The 27,920-nt window shown below is 40.1% G+C and overlaps 2 long non-coding RNA genes across 6 annotated transcripts in view; one reads left to right on the top strand and one right to left on the bottom strand.

The window, feature by feature from the left end:
- LOC120408452 overlaps positions 1-16,404 on the bottom strand; it is a 151,376-nt gene extending 134,972 nt beyond the window's left edge. For 2 of the 5 annotated variants that reach the window (XR_005600700.1, XR_005600701.1), the window contains exons 1-3: positions 16,255-16,404; positions 11,675-11,793; positions 11,300-11,442 (exon numbers count right to left, since the gene is read on the bottom strand). This is a non-coding gene — a long non-coding RNA (uncharacterized LOC120408452). Of the gene's footprint in view, positions 1-9,870; positions 9,932-10,707; positions 10,836-11,198; positions 11,443-11,674; positions 11,794-16,254 lie in introns of those variants that run through there. The other 3 variants (XR_005600699.1, XR_005600702.1, XR_005600698.1) reach the window with 3 other exon arrangements.
- A 1,659-nt stretch (positions 16,405-18,063) lies between these two features.
- On the top strand, positions 18,064-27,672 carry LOC120407475. Its single transcript, XR_005600014.1, has 4 exons — positions 18,064-18,249; positions 21,232-21,358; positions 23,151-23,365; positions 26,477-27,672. It is a non-coding gene; the product is annotated as an uncharacterized LOC120407475 (long non-coding RNA).
- The last annotated feature ends 248 nt before the right edge of the window (positions 27,673-27,920 follow it).

The raw sequence follows: 27,920 nt of genomic DNA, 5'->3' as shown, positions 1-27,920 counted from the left end.
ATTCAATGTGCTTTCGGACGTCTCAAGGGGAGATGGAGGAGCTTACTGACTCGCTCGGATCTCAGCGAAAACAGCATCCCCGTTGTTATTGCAGCTTGCTGTGTGCTCCACAATCTCTGTGAGAGCAAGGGGGAGACCTTTATGGCGGGATGGGAGGTTGAGGCAAATCACCTGGCTGCTGATTACGCTCAGCCAGACAGCCGTGCAATTAGAAGAACCCAGCGGGAAGCGCTGTGCATCCGGGAGGCTTTAAAAGCTAGGTTCTTCAGGGAGCAGGGTAACCTGTGACTGTTCAGTTTCTTTACAGAGAAGCTGAACCTGCCCCTGCTTCAGTTACTGTTGACTTTCTTCTGCGGTTACATACCCCGTTCACCACGTTTTCCCCCCTTCCAACACACGTTTAAAAATAAAGTTAACGGAACATTGTTAATTAACAACGTTTTCTTTATTAATGAATTTGCATTAAAGGGTTGAAACAGGGACACAGACTGTGGTGTGTAGGGTGTGCAGTGATGTTAACACTGCTTCTACACTCGAGGAATGACAGGCTCCTGCTCCTAGAGCGGTCTGCAGTGCCAGACTGGTTGTTTCAATGGAGCCTGCCATCCCTCCTTTTCGGGACTCTGTGTGTGGGGGCTACGTGACCTTGTGGCGGGGGAGGACGGTTACAGATTCCCCTGCTGCATGGCTCTGTGGTCCGTGACAAGGACCGCTGCATAAGTTCTGTAACCGCCCTCCCATGCCACAAAGCCACGTACCCTCCACCCACACAGAACATGGAAAACACCTCCCAGACCGACCAGGGTGCCTACTGACTGCACTGTGTGTGTGACCTGCTGTTGATCCTGCCCCCGTGTCTGTACCCTGGTAAAGGTGACTGTCTGTGAAGGGTGGAGGGGGGGGAAGGGGGTTGTTAATTGCATAGGACAGTCTTCTGTAGAAAAACTTGATGGAAATAGTAATTAACAGCAAACTACTTTTAATAATCAACTACACAGTTAAGGGATGAAACTGGGATTGGGGCTTCAGTGAGCCAGGAAGGGAAGGACTTCAACATTTAGGGAATGAGAGCCTTCTTGTATTTGTGCACTTTGCAGGGGTGCAGTGACAGTTTTCACGGCCCCTGTCGCCCCTCCTTCTTGTTACTTTGGGTGAGGGGGGTTTGGGACTTTGTGGCGGGGGAGGGCGGTTGCAGATACAGTGCAGGGGGGCTCTGTCCTCCTGCCTGCGGTCCTGCAGAACAGCCACAAGGCGCCGGAGCGTGTCAAATTTTCCCTGGGCATTTCCTGTGTGGCTACAGAACATCCAAGCTCGGACTGCTGTCCAGAGCGTCAACAGAGTAGTGCACTGTGGGATAGCTCCCGGAGCTACTAAGGTCAATTTCCATCCACACATAGCCATGTCGAATTTAGCGCTACTCCCCTCGTCGGGGAAGAGTACAGAATTCGAACTAAAGAGCCCTCTAGGTCGAACTAATTAGCTTCCTGGTGTGGACGGGTGCATGGTTAAGTCGAATTAACGCTGCTAAATTTGACATAAACTCCTAGTATAGACCAGGCCTTAATATGGCATGTCTGATCAGTCTTCTGATGTGGTAGTTTGCATCATTGATAGCCACAGTAGCAGATCTCATGGTTCCTATGTATATTTCCCTTATTCTTGGTTTCCCAGTTCCCTTCCATAACCCTTGTGTTATGGATATCAGTAGATAGCATGTCACAAGCTGTGACATGGAAGTTAAAGTAGTCCAAATGCAGTCCGTATGCCTCTGTTACACCCCCGCCAAAGGGGGGGGGGGGAAAGCCAAAATCAAAGCTTTTGGGAAGCCAAAAAAGGTAACGTACTTGCCTTCCCCTTTTTGAGATGGCTTGGGTGGCCAAAGTCCTCAGACTAGTTCTGCAGTCACACACATCCCTTCTTTCAGGGGTCAGGGAGTTCTGAGTTACAAGCCTGATCCTCCCTTTTTAAAGGATCTACCCAGGCTTGACAAGCCTCAAAAGGTGAATGGGGTACAGATCTGCCCCACTTTTTATGCATCACTTCACAGTGATGGGGTGCCAGATGGAGGAGGATACATTTCTTACAAAAGATGCACCCTTGTGCCATTGAAGTGCTTCAGTCATTTTTTATGAGATACCTGAAATTCAGGTATGGTTTTATACAGGTAGTTCCATGATAAAAAAAAAAAAATAAGAAAGTTTGCCATTCAATTATATTTCTTCTTAGCATTAGTACTTTTGATTGTTGAGAGAGATTTCTCTTTCAACTCATGCTCACCCTCTCATTACTGGGGGCTAGGCATTCCCTATAATACCTAATGACTGTAAGAGGACACAACTTTGACAAGTGGAAGGGCATGTCAAAATGTTACTTCCATGTTTGTTAGAGCGGACCATATTGCTCCTGCACTCTCGCATACAACAAATGAGCATTTGCAGGACTTTATTTCAACTTGCAAAGTAATTAAGGTGACTTCAGAATTAACTGTGCAGAAAATGGGATCATAAAGACAGTGTCAGATGAGTCAGAGCTGAGATGCAATATTACAAGGGTACGAGTTTTATTTTCTCTACAACGTTACTAGCTTGCGTTTATTTAAAAAACAAAAAAAAGACACCCGACTCTTACTGATAATGTTAAGCTGTGAGTTTGGAAGAAATAATTTTGCTTCATACAGAATGCTGAAATCAGGATGTCAGTTCATTAGGAGAAAAAAAAGCAGCTGTCAGCTACTCTACTAGTTTTTAAATGAAAAACAAAAGGATCCTCATCATTATTACTAGCACAAAACAGACCAAGTCTATTAGAATCTTCTCTACTTCCCTTATAGTTCCTTAAAACATTCAGTTTTAACAGCGCTGTCACTGTTCGGGCTAATTCTGCCAACCTCCGTCATGCTGAATGATACCTTTCTCCAGAAGTGGTCTCAGTGAATTAAATGAGAATAATTGTGGAGTAATTCTGAGGAAGGCTAACAAACTGCTCCACGCCAAACAATACATCTTTGTTATGGTAACCCCAAAGCCCTTGAAGTGATGCCCCAACACCACCATTACTGCTTGTTTCTCTCAAAAGACACATGGTTCAAAGATTTTTATTATATTATATTCCACTGCCCATTAGAAGGTTTCCTACAAACTGGAAAAGATTGCTTAAGAATTCCTCATTATTAAGAGAAGTCTGCCTTCTGTTATCATGGGTGGATGGCCTAGGGGAGGAAGATTCATTAAGGAACTGTCATTGTGCAACATAGCTTTGGAAGTAGCTTTTTCCTGGAGATAAAGGCTCAGAGATCTTCTTATCATGCAGAAGATCAGATCTTTACCTTATCAGATGAGATGAAAACCAAAGGAATGTTTTTATCTGTGAAGGTATCTCTTGTGATCACACTTATGATGAATAAAGGAAAGCTCTTTGAAAAACATTCAATTACAGAGGGATTGCCTTCTCATAATAGGCTTTCATCACTCAAGTCTCAGTCAGCATAGGAGCATAATCTCACTTAGGAGATTTAAGTGAGAGTGACTACAGTTAACTATGGCTTTTTATAGTGATGGAATTAACTGAGAAGCATCATAATTATTCCAAGCACAAAAACTTCAGAATGCTACATCCACATACAAGCAAGAAATCTGGGGTATAGGGCCTGATGCTTTCTGAACTCATGGACAGTGTTGATTTAATTAGATATTGAATTAATCCCATAATGTTAATTCACGCCTCAGAACCATTTTAATGTTAAGTCTCATCACTTACAGCTAAATGGTATGCTTGCGGTGCAACTGCAGCCCAAGGAAGCAAACTCATGCTAGCTATAACATAGTTAGCATGGCCAGGGACATCAGTGAAGACATGGAGCCCAGTGTGGGCTAACAAGAGTAGGTAGCCAGGGTTCTGGGAGGGCTTGTACAGTCTGTGCTGGTGCAGCTTCATGACTACTTTTAGGCATAAGTAGCTAGATTAAAGGTAGTGCAAGTATAACCTACTTAAACTCTATTTATACTTTTGCCTGCAGTGTAGACATAACCCTTCACATCTAAGGGTCTCACCCCTTACAGATGCCATTTATTTTTGCCACCATGAGCTATTATTTCTAGAAGTTCTTTTCAGCACTTAAGTTTGACTTTAGCTTTAATGAAAGTTACTTGCAGTCATTTAATGCTGACAAACTATTTGTTCTCTTTTCTTAAGAGGAAAATTGAGAATCTGATCTGGTATTTGTGTACATGAATAATCCCATTGATTTCAGATTATGCATGTTCTTAAGAGTTCTGCAGCAACTGGACCTACATGCCCAATCTGACATTAATACTATATTAAGGTTGAGAAGTTGAGCACACAAAAGGTCATGAAATTAAAAATCTTAGAGACAAACACATATTACCTTGGACATTTGCATTTTCAATTGATGCTTTTCCCATTAAAAGAAAAGCTAAATGTTTGTTATTGAACGTGTAATAAGATGTTCTAGGCATAGAAGTTTAAGGATTCTAATATGCGCCTGTTTACTCAGCCTTACGACTGCATTTTTGTCAGGTTTTTATTCCTTTTCCTTCCCGGCCCCCATTTATAGCAGTTTTGCTAGCTAAGCACAACCTTGTGGAAAGCCATACCTCTACTGAGTAAGCAAGCAAGCAATTTGTATTTCAGCCAAGGATCTCCAATCAGCTCTACTCAGTATTGCTTAGTGCCTGTAAGGTGCAATGCCTGGTGCTATACAAGTCCAAAATATAGCACGTGAATGCATTAGGTCAGTGATTCTTGACTGCCCAATATTGTAACCCCCCCCCTCTAATTGGGATCTAGCCAAGACCCAGTGGTGGATTAGCCAATAGGGCTCATGCCCAGGAACACCAGGGGAAGCCCCCACACCCTGACCCCAGTCCCCTGCAGAATGCCAGGTGGGGAAGCCCCCACATCCCAACTGCAGCCCCAGAACTGGAAGAGCTCTAGCTCCCTGCCATGGCCTTGAGGCTGCAGGAGCTCTCACTCCCAACCATGGCCCAGGGGGCTGTGGAAGGGAGGACAGTGCTTCTCCAGTCTTAGGACTACAGTGGGGGGGGGGCGCGCAGAAAGGAGCAAATAGGTTGGGCTGCATGGGGCCATAGGCAGGGGTGCAGGTGGAAGAGTCTGTGAAGGACCCCCCCCCCCCAGTGCTGGCCCAAAGCCCCACGAAACCTTAATTCACCTCTGCCAAGACCCCTTCCCAATTAGCGCCACAAGAGCTTATTCCAGACCTATGCATTGAGAATCCATACATTAGGTGATTGATAGAGTAAGATAGCACTGCTGGAGAAATTAATGTGCTCACTACTCCGGTCATTTGTATTCCTATAAGGTTATTGCCAAACTCACATTCTCTGTACATCTGTCATGTAACCCAGGAGTTTAAGCTGGTCAACTCTCAATGTTGCAGGCGAAACTGATTCACCTGTTTATCATTATCAAATATGCACCTCTATCTTACTCTCCAAAATGTCCATCATCTATTTTTAAAGTAAATATCTAAGTCATTGAATCTGTCTGACTTTCACTACAAATATGCAGCTTTACTTATGATCCTGGCTCCTTTAAGGTCTGTCTGAAGTTTTTTCACTGAACTTATACTTTGGCTCAAGTAAAAGTATAGTATTTTAATCAAATAGTTTCTCTGCCATTTACAGTGCAAGTGAGGGGTTTTTTTGTATTTGAAACTACAGCCTTATGCAGAAATTCAAGGTGAACCTCAAGATTGCAACATGAATATTACATCAGCCTGCTGAAGTCATCTGGCCTTTGTATATCAGCCATCTGGGCCAGCCCTTCAACAAGAACTTCCCTATTTATAGTGCCTTTCATGAAATCTCAAAGTGCTTTTGTATCAAGAAGCAGAAAACATTAAAAGAAAATAAATCAATAAAAAAGGTGTTAAGAACAAAGGATGTCTTCCCTTCTCCTTCCCCCCATTCTCCTCCCCCAAAATCGCGTTTAAAGATTTTAAAATGCAATTTTAGACTAGGTAGCATATAGAACAGAAAACAAAGGCTGGTATTTCACTGTACGTAAGCAACTAAGAGCTTGATCCTCAAAGATGCCGAGCACTCAATTTCTAATGGCTTGAGTGGGAGACAAAGGCAATCACTACTACGCAGATGAGGCCTCAGATTCCAGGGCTAAATGTTTTCCCAAGGATTACGAAGTACTTTGAGATATTCAGATAAAGTGTGCTCTAGCACTGAGAGCACTACTCATATCTTAGAGGTACTAAGACACTTCACAGCCATGACCATAATAAGACCAAAGTCTATTTCAGCCCCAAACTCAGGAAAGTGAGAAGACTCCCTCTATAGGTCCACCAAGAGTAGAGCAAACAATCATCAAGTCTTTAGTATAAAGATGAGGTTGATAAGTACTGAACTGCAAAGTATTAAGACAGCAAGAGAATGAATTAGAGTTCATTAATAGGTAGGGATAAGACCTAACCAACACTCACTATCCCTTAAAAGAAATACTTTGAGTATGTCTTGTTCTAGAAACTAGCCTTATGGCTGAACTCTAGCTCTATGGATTTTGCTTTGCCCCATTATAATCAGAAGTATCTCCAACCAAGCTCTGGGAAATCATTTAAGTTTGGATCGGAATTTGGCGACTTGGGCCCATGGCTAGCTTAAATCAAAGCCTTAGAGAACAGTATCTTAGTCAGAGGGAAAAAAAAAAAAGTCTTCCTACGAATTACAATTTTGTTTTCTAGAATAGAAGCAGCACCACCAAAATAGACAGACACTTTTATAAGCTACAGCTGGGTAACATTAAGACTACCAACCATGGTGTTTCTGGTGCCTAAAGGGACCATACAGAGAATGCTTACTTAGGGCAAACTGCAGGGAATAGGGCAGACAATCCCCCAAAATGATGGGCCATTCTATAATCTGATTCCAAGCTAGTAAAAAAAACAGCTTCTACAACACCTCACTGGTTATCAAGAAGTCCAATACAGTCCCTTTATGCAATCCAACATTTGGGTCCCATTTAGACAGCCAAGTCTAATACAGTGAGAGGTTACTGAAAACCTTATTGACCATATCAAAGTTCTACCAATCCCAAAAGACAGGACACATTGCCTACCAGGTCAATGAATATTTCAGACCTCACCCAAATACATGCTTATAACATTTTTAATAATAAAAAAGTTATCTTTTGGTTGATGCTAATGATTTGTAAAAGTCTTTCTGGAATTAATTTTAAAAAGTTATACTCCAATTAGCAGTCCAGGTGCAGAGTTTATTCAAATTCTTCCATGAGAATTCCAGGGTGAATTTGGAGTAAGCCCAGAGACCTCAGTCTTGTGATTTAGACTTTCCTTGTCAAAAGTTTAAACAGATCTGAGATTAAAAAGATGGGGCCTGAAGGTTCCTTTATAGTTGAAGCCATCTGATAAGTCTCTGGTCAGCAATTGTCAGACCAGGCCCTTGGATTCATTAACATAAGGCAAATAACCATTTGAATTATCAGGACAGTTCATTATAGCATCATCAATTAAGCTGAAGACAATGTAAATATTAGTTCCTACCTTGAGTCAATAGACTATAGTAATGAACCATTAGCAGACAAGAACAGGATTTTAGCATCTACATGCTAATTGGGTCATATTAGCTATATCTTGTTACAAGTTTAACAAATAGACAAATACAATTAGTGTCTACCCTTGATTCTCTAACAATACAGAGAAACAAAGATTCAGGTCTGTTACATTTCTTTGAAAGTCACATACAAATAGGTTGCCTTGATAACTTAGCAGGAGGCATTAAAATGTAATGGGTCACAGACAAGTTGACCAGTCTATTGGTGTCAGTGCTGTTTTTGGTTATTTAGACACTTGCATATAGTCAGGGTGGACCATAGCAGCACTTAAATAAATGGCTACACTTAGCGCTTCGAAGCGCTAAGTGTAGTCAAAGCGCCAGCTCTAGGAGAGAGCTCTCCCAGCACTGTCCGTACTCCACCTCCCTGTGGGGAATAACGTACAGCGCTGGGAGCTGTGCTCCCAGCGCTGGGGCTTTGACCACACTGGTGCTTTACAGCACCGCAATTTGCAGTGGTGGAGAGGGTGTGTTTTCACACCCTGCTGCAGCGCTGCAAATTTGTAAGTGTAGCCAAGCCCAATTAAGTCAAAGATTTGTTTGGAGTTCTGCAACCTTTTTTCCCCCCTTCAGAACTTGGGAAGGGAGTGGTCAACAGCAGACTACCCAAACAGGATCTGGACTTGCCTAATTGTTCATAAAAACCTGATTCAAGACTAGGAGACTACATATGAAAAGAATATACAGAAGGCACAAACTTGAGGCCCTGCAGAATCTCAGCTGCTGTTCCTCAATAATCCATCTGTGCCAGTTAATAAAGGTGCTTTGCTTCCAAACATTTGATCAGTTTCATAAAGGTAAATAATTTCCTTTTATTTTTTTCCCCAGTTAGGGTGACCAGACAGCAAGTGTGAAAAATCAGGACAGGGGATGGAAGGTAATAGGAGCCTATATAAGAAAAAGACCCAAAAATCGGGACGGTGCCTATAAAATCAGGACGTCTGGTCACCCTATCCCCAGTAGATTTTTGCCAAGAAGTTTGCCTAGCCACCCATAGGCATTTCTAGGAGTGTCCATCACTGTGGTATCCAGGCAATGAGATGCAAGACTTAATTTGAATCAGAAAGAAAAAACAAAAAAACAAAAACACTTGTAGGCCATGTTCCCTTACCTGCTCCAGTGCATACCAACACCTTCCTATACTGGAGCTGTATTACCAAGGTCTCCAAGACCCTGGTTAGGCCATACTCCACAGAGGCTATGCAGTAAGAGTTAATAGAACCTGGGTCTTGAATTAGCAGATCACTTAAATGGCTAAAAGGGCAGATCCTCAACTGATGTAAACTATCATAGGTCCAATAACTCCAGTGATGGAATCAGCTGCTGTAAATCAGTGCAAGGTTCTAAGTCTGGTGGAACTAGGCTCTTTATAAAGCTGAACTATTCTAGTTTTTAAGAACTATATTACTATGAAATATTGAGCATGAATTGCCTCCTGTGAATAAAATGTGTTCTAGTATCTTAGAGTATTTTGAAAAGTGTGGATAGACTCTATTGGAGTGCAATGCATTTATTATTATATCTAAGTCTTCTCTCTTACATATAGAGAAATTGGCTTCCTGACTGAAAAGAGGAGTGTTATAATAGGCAGCAATTATATTGACATATGTATGACATGATTCATGAATAAATTTTAGCTTTGCAGGAACAGAGCTTTATTCTGTATCTAGTCTCTGAACTTAGAAAGATAAGGCTAGACTGACTGATTAGAAGTCTCATGTAGGGTCTTTGTTACTACTGCATAAAATAGGGAGATTTAAATTGATAGTTGTTACCAATCAGCCTGCTAAAGAATAATGAAACATATGAAGATCCCAGGACACTCTGACTCTGTCTTCAATTAATGCTGGCTCTTGAGGTTTGCCCAGAATTTAGAATTACAATGTCTGCTTCTTTTTTCCTTCATTGCATGTTCAAGATTCAATTTAAAAAGAAATACAAATCTCTCTCAAATCTGTCACATTTCACAAGTTACATTTTTAATAAGTGCAAGGAGTATCAATATCTTAAGAATATAATGTGTCTAACAAACTACAGACTTCAGAGACAGCAATGGATATATTTACTTATGATATTTCTCTCTAGAGAGAGACATGAATCTGTTTAAAATGCTCATTGTAGAAAGAGTATCCTAGACTAATGATAGTTTAAGTGAACTCTTTTTGGAAAACCTGTATTTAAGATCTTCATAAGAGGGAAAAATGCAGTCTAACTTGGGGAGACTAAAGAGACCAATTGTATTCCCACATACCTCAATAGATGTTTAGTCACTGACCTCAAAGGAAGGAAGATCAGACCCCTAAGGAATGTCCCTAAAAAAAATATACACACACACACACACCTTCTTAAACATTTTTATTGGTGGTAGGTAAGGATATGATTTAGTCACAGATTCTGTGACTTAAACAGCCTCCCATGACTTTAACCCCACTCAGGCTTTGGCTTCAGCCTCATGTGGTGGGGCTGCCAACCCACCTTGGCAGATGGGCTTCAGAGCCAACCCCAAGCTTGGAGGGCTCAGGCTTCTGTGATTTGTTATTTATTGCCTATGATTTACTAAAAATACCCATGACAAGATCTTAACCTTAGTGGTAGGCATTGCTTGCTTGGATTTGCCCAGTAATAAGCAGAATAGAGGTTATAGTATTTTCTTCCTATGTCAGTTAGTGACTTTAATAAAAGTAATGGGGGGAAACAAACACCCTAAGTACATGACAACCAGAGTTTCCATCAGTGGCCATTACCTTACTTTTATAGTAACAATGCACCTGTACTTCACATTACTACTTAGTGCAGTAATTAAATGAGACTGATCTACAGTGGTGTGGCCTGCTTGCCTTTTGCCAGGGCAAGTCAGAGCTCTGCTATTAAAGGGGAGCTGGATGCAGAACTCTATCCAACCTGCCAGGCAGAGACTAGTAGCTGACTGACAACCTGAGCACATGATTGAATGTGGTCACTGCAATATAATGGTAGCCACTGATTATGTTGACCATGTACACTGTTGATTGTACATGGTTTCTCACTTGGAAACAAAGGTTCTAGAAAGAGTGAGGAAGGTTATGTCTTTACAGATTTAAAGCATTTAGTGGTAAATAGTGATGATTAAAAGCTCTATTTTGAGACTTTCCCAGCACCAAGCAAGAGGCAACACATAATTGCTCTCTCCCTGGAGCAGCAGGCTGTGACTGAATCAGTGCGCCTTCTGGGTTCCCCCTATTCCAACAAAGAAATACCTTGCATCAGGTCCTTCCCCTGGCAAACTGACAGCTATACAAGCTAGCACACTGGGGTGCTAGACCCTTGGCTCTGTCCAATCCCTCTGCAATGCTGCACACTTGCATAGGCTGCATATTTGCATGCCAGAGGCTACAGCGACACTGTGGAAGCTGCTCTCCTCCCTTTGCTGTTACTAGCACAAGGGAGTAAAAAAGGTGCCTTAGGCCTCCTTGTGGCCATATTGCATGCTCCACAGTCTGTTTCTATCAAGTTTACACTCCAGTGTAAACCAGCATTGTGGTCAAAGTTGGAAAATGAGTCATAAATCCACCCAATTAGGTGGAATCAATTTTTGCTTTTATTTATACAGTTTCAGACAGAATTGTCACTTAGTGTGTAGACAGACGTACATTATGCCAGATAAACAGACAAGACAGAATTGTTAAATAGGGTCAAATTACCACATTCTGGAGCACAAGGAAGTTCTTCTACCTTCCATGATAGATAGTCATCCCCTTCTCTGATCCTTTAGTTGGTTCCTTCAGTCCCATTCTTCAGTTTCTAGTCCAGTGTTTCTCCAGTTTAAACCCCATGTTCACTTAATCTATAATGTAGAAATGTATAAAACCCTTAAGTAATCTTTGTCCAATCTGCTTTTTGCATAGTCAACCCTTGGGGTTTTAGGTAAGCCACACATTAAGCATGCACAAGCTTCAATTACCCAACCCTGCTGGGTTTGCAGTTTGGGTCATGTTTTTTGTGGCACATTGCCCTGGATCTTCCCAAAAAAGATACAAACATAATGATAGATAAAACTCTCATATCTTTTTTCTTACCTTTGTTCTCTCAACAGCAACATTTTAAGCAGATTGCCAATGTGATGTAAAGAATTGGCATAACCACACTTATGTCAGCAAGGACATGGGCTAAGTGTTACCTCATCTGCATTCTGTCACTATCATAAATTAAAAATATGGCAATTAAGAATTCATTTTAATACTTCAGTGTTATAAATCAATGTTATTCTGTAGTAGTCTTAACTAAAAAGGGATGGGGAGTTATGAAAAATATGGTGATTCTTTAATTTCAGCTTTTTATCTTCAAGCATTGTTCCCCCCACAGTCTAGTTGTATTTGAGAATCATTACAAAAATGCCATTAGAAGAAGTTTTCCTGTGAATGCATTTTGAAGGCTATTTCAATGTTAGGGCCTTGATATTTAATTGCTTTTCATGGTATCCCCAACCCATGTTGTCAGTCTGTTGTAAACAAGGAGGTAACATTTCAAAATGGTTGACACCCAACATTTCCAGCAAAAAAAAAAAAAAAAAAAAAAAGTGTTATTGGGGAAAAACTATACCCCCACATTCCCATCTGCATTTCGGTACCTACAAAACAAAGGGCAAATGTAAGTCAGAGCATATACCTTATCCCGGATTTCTGCATGCAACATGGTATTTAGAGGCACAAGTATACAGATGTATATATGTAAAATTTGCATAAGCAATGCTGTTGCAGGTTCAAACAGCACCCACAGTAGAAGGTTTCTTCTTTTGAAAGTGTGGTCCAAGATAGTTATCTGTTCTTTACCACTCAGAACTGGTGGGTCTTAATATATGGTGTTTTGATGATGGTGCAAGGAATATTTTGACTTATAAAATTTGTCCGCTGACTAAATTGCTCAGTAATTGCCTATTTGTTAATCAGAGATGAGGAAGGATGGAAAGTGGGACGTACAATCCATTCTTTTCTTTGGAAAAAACATTGACATACTCTGAGAAGTAGTTCATTACATTGCACATGAAATTTACTGGAGCCTCATGACTATTCTAGGTAAAAAAAATAAACTCGGGTAAGTAAAGAGTCTTAATTGAATTAAAACTAAAAGATTTTTTTAAAAAAGTTTAAGCATAAGCACATGTTCTCTTATTTCTAGAGAGAGATGTATTCATACAGAACAAAGATATTCTACAAATAAAGTTAGAGGCAAAGTAGAAGTTGAACAATATGAAATCGCAAGATCATGCTTACAGCCTAAATCAGCAATTGTATCAGGGCTTGGCTACACTTACAAATTTGCAGCGCTGCAGCAGAAGAGAGTGCACAATTGATTGAGTCATAGGAAAATCCTATCAAGATTTCTATGCTTATCCAAGTTTTATCCCACAGTAGGAAATATCACCTGCTTTTCTCATCTTGTTCTATTGATTTCCCTTTCCCCCCACTCCTTTCTTTTAAACACAAAGAAAAAAAAAAGACCCACAACCCACTGTCTACATTGTATTTTATCTGTGACCACTTTCTGTATGACAAAAAGTCCATTTTGGAACTAAGCATATACTGATGAACATCTGTAATACAACAACTAGGCTAAAAATATACAACGGATATGTAGGTCTTCAAACTTTTAGATACAAGTCAATTACTAACTGACAGGGGTTATGGTGAAACTGCTAGGAGCAGGTTATTACAAGATTGTCTATTATAAAGAGTGATAGGACTTTTCTGTAAGTTATTAGATACTGTAAGTGTAGGGACAGGATAGTGGACCAGGAAACCAGTCTGAGCTGGTATGGTGATTTTCATGTTCCTAGAATTTATTCTGGATTAAAGTAAGTAGAGGAATAGAATAGAATAGAATGAGATGCATAAATCCAACTGGGTTCAGTTAGACAAAGTATTTGCAAATCAAACCTATACGTTTGGTTCTCATGGGCTGGATGCAAGTTTGCCAAATCCTAACATGCAAGGTTGTTTTGAACACTTAAGGGGAATTCTCCACAGCTGAGCTGTAACTAGTTCAAGTTTGGGCTTTGTTTTTTGAAAACACCACACACAAGACGGCACCACAAGCTCAGCTTAGTTGGAAACATATAGAAATTCGAGCCGAGGAGGTCACTGACAAGTGCTATTCTGAAGAACAAAGTTTGGAGTCAAAATATGAAATGTTCAATTAGTAATTTAAAATAGGATTTCTTTATAAATTCCCTCTGCCCCTTCTCATAGTCTAAGCCTGATATTTAACAAAGCAATGTAAACAGCTGTTTACTGAGAGCTTGTACTAAAACAAGTTCTGTCTTTCCCTCCTACCCCATCCTCTCTAGAGATATATTTTTCTAAAGGAAAACATAAAAGATGCCCATTAGAGCTAAGAATAGACAGACAAGAATTAATGTTTAAGTGTGCTGATAACATTTTAGGTACAAAAAATTCCCCTCATATGTTACACACCCACCCACCCACCTGTGGGTCGATTCAGAAAGAGATCCTAATACAGGGCCAGAGTCTGATACTGAGGCTCAGTATCAAGGTCCGCTGAGGCTCAAGGGCTAGAAATTGCATGGTACGTGCCCAGACTTGGGCTGGAACCCAGGATCTGACACCCTGTGAGGTCTCAGAATCCAAGCTGGAACATCTAAATTGTAGTTTTATAGCCCTGCAAGCCCATGTCAGCGGATCTGAGCCAGCCATGACCATGCTACAGATCTTTAAGGCTATGTCTATCCTGAAATAAGAGTCTTTCCACTGGACCTAATGGGTTTTGAATTAGGACCCTGATGAGACTTTTTACAAGTATAATTTGTTACTCGTCTGTATCATGAAAATTCTTATTTAAGTGTAAACATCTTTCCGCAAAGTGATTGTGCTTTGAGTTTTGCTATATTAGGAATTTGTTTCCCTGAGCATTATTTTGAGTCACTGCCAATTTTAACAACTGAGGATTATTTTAGAGATAGCAGCTGGATAGCAGTGCTGGAGGAAGAGATTTGCACATTAAACCTATGAATTCTTGTTTTTAGAAGTGATTTTGATGTTTAAAAAATGGTTTTTGCTCCAACAGGCCCCACTCATTGCTGCTGAAGATTGCTGCTTGAGAAAATAAAGCTGTTTCCTTGCTGAAGATCAGAATAATCACAAGCTTAAATCTGAGTCATGTCATGTGTTCTGTTCACATTTGCATCTGGGAGATCATAAAAGAAAAGAAACAAAAAAACCCAGAAGTAATCCTACCATCTTGTGAGAAAACTGAGAAATACACACTAACGCAAAGGACAAGTATAGTCTTGGTAGCAATTATTGCAGATTTTATGCTATGCTGTTGACCAAAAAGAGTTGATTTATAATTCCTGGGCCAGATCATTTGCTAATGTGAATTAAATCAACTAAATTATACAGATTTACTGAGGGCCAGCTGAGATTCTATATTCTTCTGCAATGCTTTCAAGAGTGTTTTTAAAAACCTATTAAAGTTTCACCTCTGCTTATATATAGTCTTATTATACCAAATTGTTTGTTTGGAGCCAAAGTTCTCGTTCCATTCCCACCTTCTGCCAGTAAAGAATATTCATTGTTGACAATAGGTTTGATTAATCAGACCTTGCCATAAACAAAACAAAACCACACCACAAGTTCAGTCTCCCCCCCCCCACTTTTGATATTCCCTACATAGGAGCAGCTGCTCCCTTTGTGGACATATTAACATGCCAACTAGATGTAATTGCTTTAAGTTGTTAAAGCATGCAGTTATATAACATGTAGGGTTTCTTAGACATTGGTGTTTCAAAAGTCTAAAGGGCAGAATATATTATTGATTTATTTCAGGCTTCTTCCTTTTTTGGGGGGAGGGGGAAATCACACACACACACACACAAAATGAGTCTACAGGAAGAAATTACAAAAAATATCCCCATTGAAAGGAGTATTTTATACCCAGAGCACTCAATTCTTCCTTCTGACATGTGACTTTAAAGAGAGCAGCATGCTGTCATCAAGTGCAGTATTCGGCCCATAGACAGGGGCAGCTAGTTCTTTTTTCACAGTCATTTTACTAAGTCACTTAGGACTCAGTTGTTTCTCATGTTAGATACTCAAACCAGGTTAGAAAAGAACACTGCTGTTAACACCTACCCTTCATTTTTTGCTTTTATTAATTTTTATTGTTTTTTTTAAAACCACACAAAACTACTCTTCCATTTTTAAAACCTCTTTTTACCCAGATTTTGTGCAACTCACTCAAGTATTGGTTATGTTGAGAAATTCTCCTCCTCAGAAACAAGCTCCCTACAGACTTGGAATTGATGTATCCTGATAACACCAGTCTACCAGAACAACAGATGCAAAAACCTGTAAATATATCTCCACTTCCACAATGATCAACACTTCCCTTCCCCAATGCACCTTTCAAGATCCATGGAGCCTGCATCAGTTTCCTCCTCCCAGTGTTTTTTTTAGCTCTCAAGGTTCACATGGCTGAGCACTCTAATTTCAACCCTGTTTTAGGTAACAAGCCCAAACAAAATCCCCAAATAAATAAACCCATTCTCTGGGCCCAGTCCCTTTTGTGTTACCTTGCAGCCTCTCTGTTATTCTTAAACAGAAATTACTACCTAGAGGTGAATACTTAAGGCAATTCTTACCTCTAAATCAGGAATCCCTAGCTGTGCAGGAAGGTTATAATTTAACCATCTGTAGGAGATTAGCCACTTTCTCCTTCTGTTGGCCCCTTTTCTTCAACTAGTTTTCAATAGATCACCTTTCTCTAGCTAGCAGCTGCCCTGCTATACAGGAAGAGGCAGCATTTATGCTGTTCCCCTTCTCACAGCTCATTCCCAATTGGCTGGGTGAGAGGGGAGCCTTTTCCTGCCTTCTCTTCAAGGATCCTGATCCCAAGCCCTTAAAGATACAGTGATGAGATTTCCTCCCAAGCACCACTTATTCTCAGGACCACTGCCTCTCACTCAATATCTCCTAGGTCCTTTTACATATAATAGACCTTTCAAAATCGTAAAGAGCAAGGCCACCTGTAGGGGGAGGCTGACCACTAGGCACCACTGTAAGGGGGCAGACTACTGCCTAGGAGTAGGTGCACAGCTGGTTAAAACAAAAACTTACTCCGTGAATAGTTGTCAATGGTTAGCTTTTAAATGTGGGGAGAACTAGTGGGGTCTCCCAGTGATCTGTCCTGGGTTCAGTACTAGTCAATATTTCCATTAATAACTTGGATAACGGGGTAGAGAATATTCTTAGAAAATTTGCAGATGACACTAAACTTGGAGGAGTTGCAAGCATTTTAGAGACATAATCAGAATTGAGAAGGACCTTGATAAATTGGGGAATTTGTCTGAAATCAAGAAATGAAATTCTATTAAGACAACTTCAAAGCACTATACTTAGGAAAGAAAAAGCAAATGCACAATGACAGAATTGGGATTAACGAGCTAGGCAGTAGTACTGCAGAAAAAGATCTGAGGCTATAGGGGATGATAAATTGAAATACGAGCCAACAATGTGATGCAGCTGTGAAAAAGGCTAATATTCTGGGCTATATTAACAGGAGTGTCATATGCAAGATAATTGTCATGCCTTATTCAGCCCTGGTGAGTTCTCAGCATGCATAGTGTCCAGTTTGGGGTGTCAGACTTTATGAAAGATGTGGACTAACTGGAGAACAACAGCGGTGATAAAAAGTTCAGAAAATCTGACCTATGAGGAAAGTTAATAAAATACCCTGTTTAGTCTTGAGAAAAGAAGACTGAGGGGACATCTGATAACACTCTTCAAATATGTGAAGGGCTGTTATAAGGACAGTGATCAATTGTTCTTTATATCCACTGAAGGTAGGACAAGAAGTAATGGGCTTAATCTGCAGCAAGGGAGATTTAGGGGGGTTATTAGGAAAAACTTTCTAACTATAAGGATAATGAAGCACTGGAATAGGCTTACAAGGCATTGCCATTGGAGGTATTAAAGTGCAGGTAAGACAAAAATCTGTCAGGGATGGTCTAGCTGTACCCGTTCTTGCCTCAGTGCAGGAGGCTGAAAAAAGTGACCCCGAGGTCCCTTCCGGACCTAGATTAGCATGATTCTATGATTCCTTCATGCATGTTATTCTAGATTAATTATGTATTACCTTACTAAAGCATGAAAAGGGAAAAGGGAGTGGGAGGCAGGGTTGGAATGGGCACAAAATATTTGATTAAAACATTTCAGGTACAAAAGTGTCATGTAAAAAAGAATAGTTCTCCCATATTAAAATGTACCTATAAAAGCAGACACCAGAAAAGACAGCTAGAATTCATAAATCCCACTTTGGAGCTCTCAGATGGTGTTATCATTATTGTGTTTGGATTAATTTGATCAATGACCATATGTTTTCTAATGCTATTTTTAATAAATATCACCTTTTGAGATGGCTGAATTGTTCTTTTTCTATTTGTGAAGTGTTTGGATGCAACAGAGCATTCAGTGGACAATACCCAGTCCCACAGCTGATGAGGTTCCAGTGAAAATGTTTAAGCAGGAAAGAAAAAAATCAATTCTTTTTTTAACCCCTCTTTACTTCTGACTGTGTTCACACCTCCCCTTACAGAGATCAGAGCACCTCTCCCTCCCCCAAGAGACCCGCCTTCCAGGTAAGAAGTGCTGTTTTAGAGGAGTTTCCCAACTTTCTTCTTTATCTCAGGCACCCACCAGCAGCTATTTCTTTTATTACTTATTATTATTTTCTGTGGTTAATATTTGCTTTGCAGCCCCTCTTGGGCAGAGGTCTTTGAGTTGTCTGGCACAGTACAGTCAAGTGCTTTTTCCTTTTAAATGTCATTGAGGAAGACTCTATGGCACTGTGCATACTAACTGCATTATTTATCATTTGTATTACAGTCATTTTCGGGATCCCATTGTACAAGGCATTGTACAAACAAGTACTAGCATAAGAGGCAGTCCCTGCTCTTACATTTTAAATAGATAAGACAGACAAACAACATACAAAGTCTAAAATAAAACTTGGGGTTTTTTTTAATTATAATGTGCCAGTTCATTAGCATGAAGCCCTGGATATTTTTAACAGCTGTTGTAGACTGTTGAAGAACTAATTGTTTATTTATGGCTAGAATTTGGCTTCATTCTGTAGCCTTCTGTAAGGAACAATGTGGAGGGACACTATCCTGGCCTCCAAGAGGCATGTGCCTATTATGGGCGCAATACATCTCAGAACTTAGGAGCACTGCTATCCACCCTTGGAGCAGTTGCAGTGTGGACTCTACTCTTGCCCTGGTGGTATCAGGTCAATTGGCCAGTGAAGAGTGGGAGACAAAATTAGGATTCCTTCCTTTCCCCATTCTCTTGGGGGAGACTGGAACAACACTAATTTAGCTGGAGCCATCTTTCTCTGAGCACAAGGACTGGGATTTCACTCAGCCCACAGAAGTTCAAGGAGCAGGAAGCAAAGACTTCTTTCTTCTCTCTCATCTCTTATACACCTGTGCTGGGCCAGGCACAACCTAGCCCTAATTTATGTATGTGTTATAATAAGCATGAGCTTTGATCATAAGAAATAGATAAATGGAAGGAAAAACAGTACTGTCTTTGCCTGTCCAATAAGTTTTCTGTGAACTGCCTGTTATATTACTGTCTGTCTCTCTTTAACTGAAGAGGCATGAAGACATGCCAATGTAATAATAAGATGCGTGAACTCATTCTTACAAAATGAGAATCAGCTGGAAACCTCAGCCCAGATGTTGAGCCTGAATTTTTTGTACTGTCAAGAATGGATTCAGTTAAGGAGAACCTATTCTCCAGCTCAGTTCCTCTGCAATTTTCTTTTAACCAGCATTTCTTTCTTGTATTTAATTGCTCAACCAATGACAGTGGTTAGGCAGCTGATGTGTTACAGCTGCTGCTTATCATGCTGAATACTATTGTCTCATGGTTTCTTTGTGCTCCCCATGTTATGTCTCCACCTATTGTCTTTCATCTTATACTCAGACTGTAAGCTTGTGGGGACAGGGGCCATCTTTTTGTTCCGTGTTTATGAAGTGTCTAATACCAGGTCTTGATCCATGACTGGAGCCCCTCGGCACTACCCCAATACAAGTAAATAAGATAAGGCATTATAGTTTTTCACTAATTATTTGGTCTAATTATTTTTAATAAATCTACAGATCATAAAGAAGAAAAAAAGTCAAACATTTCACTACCTTCCCTCAATCAAAAAGTCTTACAATATTTTGCCAATAATGCCAATGTATTAAGAATTTAAAAAAAAATCTGATGGCTGGTAAAACAGGTATCAATAAAATAATATTTTACTGGGTTTTTAAAAAAGGCAAAGCATTTCTCCAAGCTCATCTTTTTCAAAAAATTAAAAACAAACAAAAAAGAGCTTCTCTGTGTATGGAAACACAAGTTTGAATGCAAAGCACATGCTGTTATAAAAAAAGTTAATGTCCGCTTGGCAAACTTCACATTTCACAAATTATGAATAGTCCTTGTTAATTATAGCTAAACTCTGGGCTTTTATTACCAATTTTTTTAACCATTCTACAAGCTCAAGTTCTGACTTATGTTTGGGGGCAAAAAAGGATAAATCCTTGCACAAGAGGGTGAGGTTTACTTACCAAAACACATTTTCATATCAGTTTCTCTTTCAGATTCTAACATCCTTCAGTCATGTGGGTTAATAGCAACAGAACTCAAAAGGGGAGTAAATCAGTAGATAAAAATGTTTTACTCCTTTCACTAGAACTAACAAAGTGCATTGTAATAACTGAGACCTATCAGACCTACTTCAACTGTTAGCCTAGCAGGTGAAAAGTGGATAAAAGTTCATACATTCTTATAATGACCTGTTATATAAAACTGTTTAAGAAGAGATGTAAGGAGACAGTAGACTGAAAGAGTCTAGTGATATCACTCAAGGACTGTATTAAGATTATGACTGGTAAACAAGAGGAGTAAAGGATAGGAAATCACAGAACCAAAATTGGTGTGTCAGAAATAGGGCCTAATTAATGGACAAAATAATGAAAGAATGATTAGTCCATAGGGACATATTGGGGCATAGTCCACACCCCAGTCCTGCAACCCTGGGTGCCTTCCAATACTTTGTGAGTGGCCAAGATGGGAGCTACTATAGCATACAGCCTGCCAGCATGCAAGCCATGCCCTGAGTGTCCATGTAACTGCAGGCTGCCTATTATACCCTGGATCTCACCAGCCTTGGCTATACTGCAAGGTGACCCCAACACAACCCCAGTCCTAGATTTTCCTTCAGAAATGTATGCCCTGTACTGCCCAGCCCTCTCCTGGAGTGTACAAATATATTAAGTCTGTTATTACTTTAAGGGGATAATATACCAGTTTATTATCTTAAATGGGATACTTAACTTAAACACATTGGATTAGATAAAACAATAAAACAAGTGTAATAACTACAAAGAGATAGAGTTTAAGCAAGTAAAAGCAATGAGACATAAAAGTCAGAAATGGTTACAAGAAAAATAAAGACAACACTTACTAGTGTCTAACCTAAAAAACTATATTAGATTCAAGCACAATTTCTCACCACATACTTCCAATAAATTTACTGACCAAACTCTTTGCTTTTGTCTTCTCAGGTGCAGAAAACGTGGTGGACAGGGAGAGAATGAAAGGGGTGGTGTCTTGAGGTGTTTGCCACTGTTTTTAATAGTTCCAGACCCCTCTTGAAAAACATTTCCAACTGAGTACCAGGAGCCAATGAGTGTATGTGGAAAGATGTTCCCTGCTGGCTTTTTTCACCTGTTTGAGCTTTCTTTGTTTTCCTTTCCTGCTTGATGTTTACTGTTTAATGCAAATTAAGGCAAGCACACATTGTTTTGTTTAGGGCTGATCAGTCTGCTGATGTCTGCTTGGCCAGGGCTGTAGGTTTGGGAACATGTGTTACATCTTACAGGGGAATTTTACAACTTTACATACAGTGTTGCCACAGACATTTTATCAGGACAATACTGACCAGCAAATTGAGTTTTCAAATGGTATCTTCCAAGTCATACCTTGTACAAAGATTATTACAATAGTGATTAGGGTGTGAATGCAGGGGTTCATGCACATCCACCCATTGCCTTTTTGAGGTGAAGGAACATAAATCCACACCGTGTAGAAGTCAAGCATAGGAGTTTATTATGTACAGCGCTGATGAAGTGTCACCTTGCTTATTAGGCTCAGAGACACAATCAATTGATTACAAAGGAATATATGGATTTTCCATGGGTGGGAGAAAGTGATGGGGTAGGCAGTTCCACACCCCCGGGTAGGTCTAGCAGCAAGACAAGATAGCACAGTGGCCAATGGTTAAAAGGTTACATAATGTCTCCACCCATGGTCTCAAATTAACAAGTTAACATTTAATTAATAGTTTGATAATGTATTAGTAAAAAATATATATGTGTTGAATTCTGATTTGGGGTCTATAAGAATGAAATAGTGCTTTGGTTGTCCAACATGGGGCCTTTAAAAGAGACTTGGGGAAAAATAACCTTTGACCATCACTGTGGCTGCAAAGGAAGGATTGGTGCCATGACACCCAACCTTGATACTCGAGTGGAGACACTTGACAATCATTAATGTACCAGCAAGGACCCCAACTGGATATATGTAACATCCTACTCTGTCTTCCCCTCCCTTGTGTGCTCCTTTCTGCTCTGCCTCATCCCCCTATCCTTTCTCTCTCTCTCTCTCTGCTTTTCAGCTGATCCTGAAATCAACTTCAATGCACGGCACCAGCATAGTAAGATGAGATGGCCAATGCAGCTCTGCTCGGCCTAAAAAGGACCTGTGAAGGAGAGAGACATGACCGGACCAACCAGATGATGTCCCTAACCGTAGCTAACCTACCGGATGAAAGCATCCATCTGTAACTGATTAGCCACCCTGTATCCTGAGAACATCAGCAAAGCCATATTTCCCTCATCTTTCCTATCCTATTCTTCTGTTTCTGCCTGTTTTGTCTAAAGCAGGAAAGTAACTATCATTCCTGATTCAAAGTTAAACAACAAAGCTAACCATTTCTTCCCTACTAAGAAGGACCTTCTGACTAAATAAGAGACATTAATCAATATGCACTGTCTCCAATACAGGACTTTGACAGGTTATGATTAAGTTTGTTTTGCATAAACAGTCAATTTCAGTTTCAATGCTCTTTACCTTATTTTGATTCTTTTCCTTTTGTGTGTTTCAATCAATAAATTACTAACCTTTGGCATGAATTTTATAGTGTGTTTGCCGTGGTACTAAGCAAGCTATTGTCTCTGTATACCAAGCCCTGATCCTAGTTGAAAACTGGTTGTTATACTGTTTCAAGATCATTGTAACACATTTAACTCGGTGTGCTTTTTATTCTAGATAAGTTAATATTAGTGATTCTAAGATATTTAATTGAAATTTATAAGAGGAGATAATATTAAATAATGATACTTAGCTCTTAAATAGTGCTTTTCATCGGTAGATATCAAAGTGCTTTACAAAGGAGATCACCTTCATTACTCCTGTTTTACAGATGGGAAAACTGAGGCCCAGAGTGGGGAAGTGACTTGCCCAAGGTCACCCAGCAGACCAATGGCAGAGTTGGAGACAGAAACCAGGTTTCTTGAGTCTCACTTCAATGCTCTATCCACTGATATACTTATGACAGACCCATCTGTCTGAAGTGTGATGGTAACCATACTTGGTGCTGCGACTATTCTTTCTCCTGTTACACTATAGATCCATCAGGTAAATGAAAATAAACTTCAACAAACAGAGAGATCAGGATGCCTCTTTAGATTTCAGAATATTGCCCAATGAACTAAAGCACTCAGCCATCCTTCCAGGGATTACAGAGAAGAAACTGAAACAAAATCACCGACAAGAGCAGACAGAAAGTGAACAGTGTAGTATTTTACAATGAGCGTTTCTGCAGTCATCCTGTAATTTTTTAAGGAATAATTTCTTCCATTCATCTTTCACTGATGTGTAATCTTTCGGGAGGCTGCTGTTAACCCATATCAGAGTGGCAGACCTGTATGAAAATGGAGAATTTGACAATCAAGAAAGGGAAAGCAAAACAGTAAGATTTAATCACAAGTCTCAGATACACTATGCTGACAATTTATATTAAACAATAGATCCCCAGTTATCTGAATCACTTTGGTTAAAAACAAATATGCTCTGATAAAGTAAAAAGAACAGGGAACACTCTGGTGTCTTATTAGAAAGAAACGGTTCAGCTTGGGGGCGGAGGGTGTTGAATAATTTAAATATCTATATTGTTTATCCTCACCCCCAAACTGTCCTGCAGAGGTCAGGGCAAAAAGACAACATGGTAGGCTGTACTTTCCCTCTACTGGACCCCGCACCATAGCAACATCCCCAAGGACAACAGAGGTTTGGGAAGACATCATCAATTTTTCATTATCAGGGGCAGCTTTAGCCATTTCGCTACCCCAAGCACGGCGGCACGCCGCGGGGGGCGCTCTGCCGGTCGCCGGTCCCGCAGCTCCGGTGGACCTCCCGCACGCCTGCGGGAGGTCCACCGGAGCCACCTGCCGCCCTCCCAGCGACCAGCAGAGCGCCCCCTGCGGCATGCCGCCCCAAGCATGCGCTTGGTGTGCTGGGGCCTGGAGCCGCCCCTGTTCATTATCCTCTTATTTTTTTTAACAGAGAAAATATAGAACTAACCCCTCTTCCCCCAGTTATGGAATGTTTTGGTTTGAAAAGATGGAGGTGGGGAGAAATCTTGCTCCTGCTCACTTTTACTACCACTGCTGTTTCATTTGGAAACAGATCATTTTGAATGTTTTCACTGTAAAAAACAGGGAAAATCATGGGAAACTTTTGAATGAAATGAAAACAATTTGTTTAAAACAAACACATGAACTTCCCTCTCCCAAATTTCAATGAGCCCTGCTTGCCAATTTGAATTCAGACCTGCCCCAATGCAGCTATATCAATGGCTAGTAGCAAAATATTTTAATTTGGGTAAATCTCTAATCCAGATATGGTTGTACGCTTAGTAGTTATTTGGTGCAGTAACAAAACACTCCCGAATTAAGGTGTATCTGGATGCGGAGTGGGTAGGGTATGTATATGTGTGAGAGAGAAAAAAAAATGTGACTTAAAGCTACCTTCATAATTGCATATGTAACCTTAGTTTGGGGTTTCCATAGTTTGTAATTGTGTGTGTAACGCCTTGTTCTGAATGGCATTAAGCACCCTGAATTACAAGTTAACAAAGTTTTGTCTGGGGGAATTTTTGCTAAGGTCCTTTTAATTAGCAGGCAAATGACTGTGTATTTGTAGGAGGCTTGGGCAGTTGCAGTAATTGTTTATGCGCTTGTCATTTTAATTTTTGCATGAGCACCTGGGGCACTCTTAAAAACTGAAATAAACAGATGGATGTTGTTTGTCTGCACAGCTGTGTTAATAGTAGATCTTTATGTCTGTATCTTAGCAACAGAAGGAGACAAAAACATAACTAAAAAATCAATAACAATAGTTTAGAATTTGCAGAGGGAAGACAAATACATCAAAAACTGTGGAGGGATCCTAAAAAAGTCACAGATCCAGGATTTTTTAATACCGTTGTTTTGCGTCTATTCACATTCTTGTACAGTGCCCATTTTTTCCTCATCTCTGATGTTAAAGTAATTTTTAAGGTGTCAAGTATCAGAGGGGTAGCCGTGTTAGTCTGGTTCTGTAGAAGCAGCAAAGAATCCTGTGGCACCTTATAGACTAACAGATGTTTTGCAGCATGAGCTTTCGTGGGTGAATACCCACTTCTTCGGATGCAAGCAGTGCATTTTTAAGGTGGTTTCCAGTGGTGTTTTTGGTTTGTTCGTGTGTTTTTTAAATCAAACATTTAGAGAGTCACTCATAAAACTGTCTTAGGCAATAGCCTGTCCTTGACTGTGCCCCTAGTCAGGAAGAACATGTTCAGAAGTGATGAACTTCCATTAGTTTAAAAGCCTTATCAGAAGGCCACTGAGCATGCTCATACGTGACTTGTTTAATTGCTTCTAACTTTATTACTATATTTTCCAAATCTATTCAAGGACACACTCCTGGGTGAGGATGATTCATGTGCATCAAGTCTGATGTTTCAAATATCAACTAATTTTGAATTTATTGCATGGGGGAATAAAAAATGACCAGATATTTTTGTAAAATGTGAACTATGCATTTTTATCAAGGACTCAGAAAGCTGACGGGATTGTGCTCAAATTAAAAAAAAAAACCTTACAAGTAGACACCAAGCACAGACAATCTCCATCCTTTTCTATTCTAGGATCTTCTTCCCACTTCTTGGGAATTTCCTCCTCCCAAATTCCTGTCCATTCTCTGTCTTTCATGCTGTTTGTATTCTCCATGGACTCTTACAGATCTTTCCCCCGATCACCCTTTTGTATTTGCTGCTACTCATGCTTCACCCCATTTGCAGCAGGCTGAAACAGATGATTCTACTCTATTTCACTGGTACCCAATAGCCTTGTGAACAGTGACAGTGCACTAACCAGACTTTTTTGTTAGTTTTGCTTTGTCTTTGCTTAGAACCCTAGAAGTATCAACAATAGCAAAAATACTATCTTCTTCTGTTGCTCTGTAAGGTGCAAGAAAGGAGAGGTTTAACTTTTATTCCAGTAAGACCTTCGTTTTACAAGACTAGCAATTGAATGAAACTAACAAGACTCATCCAAGTTACTGCTGTTGGTAAGATTAGTTGTATAGAGGCCTAGTTAATTCTCTCAATTTCAATAGCACACTGCTACTGCTATTTTCAGTGATTTGTTGGAATTAAGTTTCTTACTCACCACTAGTGAACTAAATTTTGTTATACTCATTTTACAGATGGTTGAACTGAGGATCAGAAAGATTCAACAAGAGTCACTACTGAAGTCAGGAATAGAGCCCAGGAATCCTAATTTCCTATTTCCTGTTCCTAACACTTTGCCCAAGCGACATGGAGATACTTTGACAATAGTTTTATATAAAGAATACTTGGAAAACCCCTTAAGAAATTAGTTTGTCAGTTGAATCTTGTATGAGGCAAAAGAAACAACAGAGGGGAAACCAAAAAACATTTTGCAATGTCTGACAAGGCCAAGTTTGCTATTTTATAAAATATTAAATGTATTTTAGAAAAGGATATATGGTCTGGTAGCATGAGCACAAAATTAGGAGCCAGAAAGTTTTGAGTTCTAACACTGGCTTTTCTGATGACATGACACTATGGATCTTGGCCAGTCACTTAACCCCTCTGCTTCAGTTACCCAGTCTCAGTGGAGTAATAATTGTTGCTTACATCATAGAAGTGTTGTGAGTTACTAAAACTACTATAGATCGATTCACCACTATACTACTCCAGTTTTGTACCAGTGTAACATCAGTGAAGCTAATGTGCCAGTTCCTTCCCCTTTTTCCAAAATGAGCAGCACAAAGGAAAGATAATCTGGCCACAGCTGGACAGTTGAGAATTTCCCTGGCATGAGGAAGTGAACAACTGGTGTAAAGCCGGGGGCGACCACCTACAGAACAGGGATCATACCCACCTTTTTCTGGCATATGAGGGGCAGAGCAGAACAGATCAATTTTCAGCTGGCATATTGTCCTTAGGGCACATAGTCATCTTGAATAAGTAAGCAGATCTCAGGACAGTCTGAGATGAAAGGAGCTGCAACTGGCTCCCTGGCAGTGTCCCTTTTTGCTATGCAGAGCTTATCTTGGTGCAGAAATTTACAGAGGTGTAAAACTGGAGTTAGGTCATGATTAATAACATCTGTTTCCTCCATATTATGTCAATGAGATGTGAGGACGTTCAGCAGTTGACAGGATCCAGGCTTTAATGTTTACAAAGCAATTTGAAGGAAAGTGCTAAGTATTTTTTTATTACCACACTTTGAGGAACATCCTGCAGTTTTATCAGTTCAGTTGTTTAATCTGAGATGGAAACCAGTCAGGGGAAAAATGGTTGGTGATGTTATGGAAACAAGTCAGGGGAAAATGTTTGGTGATTTCACACACACACGAACAAACATTAAAGTATGTACTGGGGGACAGGGGAGCTGTAGGAGAGATTTTTTTTCCATAATATTTTAAATACATTCCTAACCCCACTAGTTTACAGTCCTTTATTTAAAAGAAAAGCAGCAAAGTGTGTACAAGACTGTATGCTTGCCTCATCAGTTTTCTCCAAGATTTCACAGCCATATTCAGCATTAAGGACAATACCTTGAGCTACTGTAAATATGCATAGGTTGATTGAATGGTGCTTTTAAATTCACAGCTGCTTAGA

This window comes from Mauremys reevesii, linkage group 6 (genome assembly GCF_016161935.1).
Source record: "Mauremys reevesii isolate NIE-2019 linkage group 6, ASM1616193v1, whole genome shotgun sequence".
NCBI lineage: Eukaryota > Metazoa > Chordata > Testudines > Geoemydidae > Mauremys > Mauremys reevesii.
This window is presented reverse-complemented; position numbering and strand designations above follow the sequence as displayed.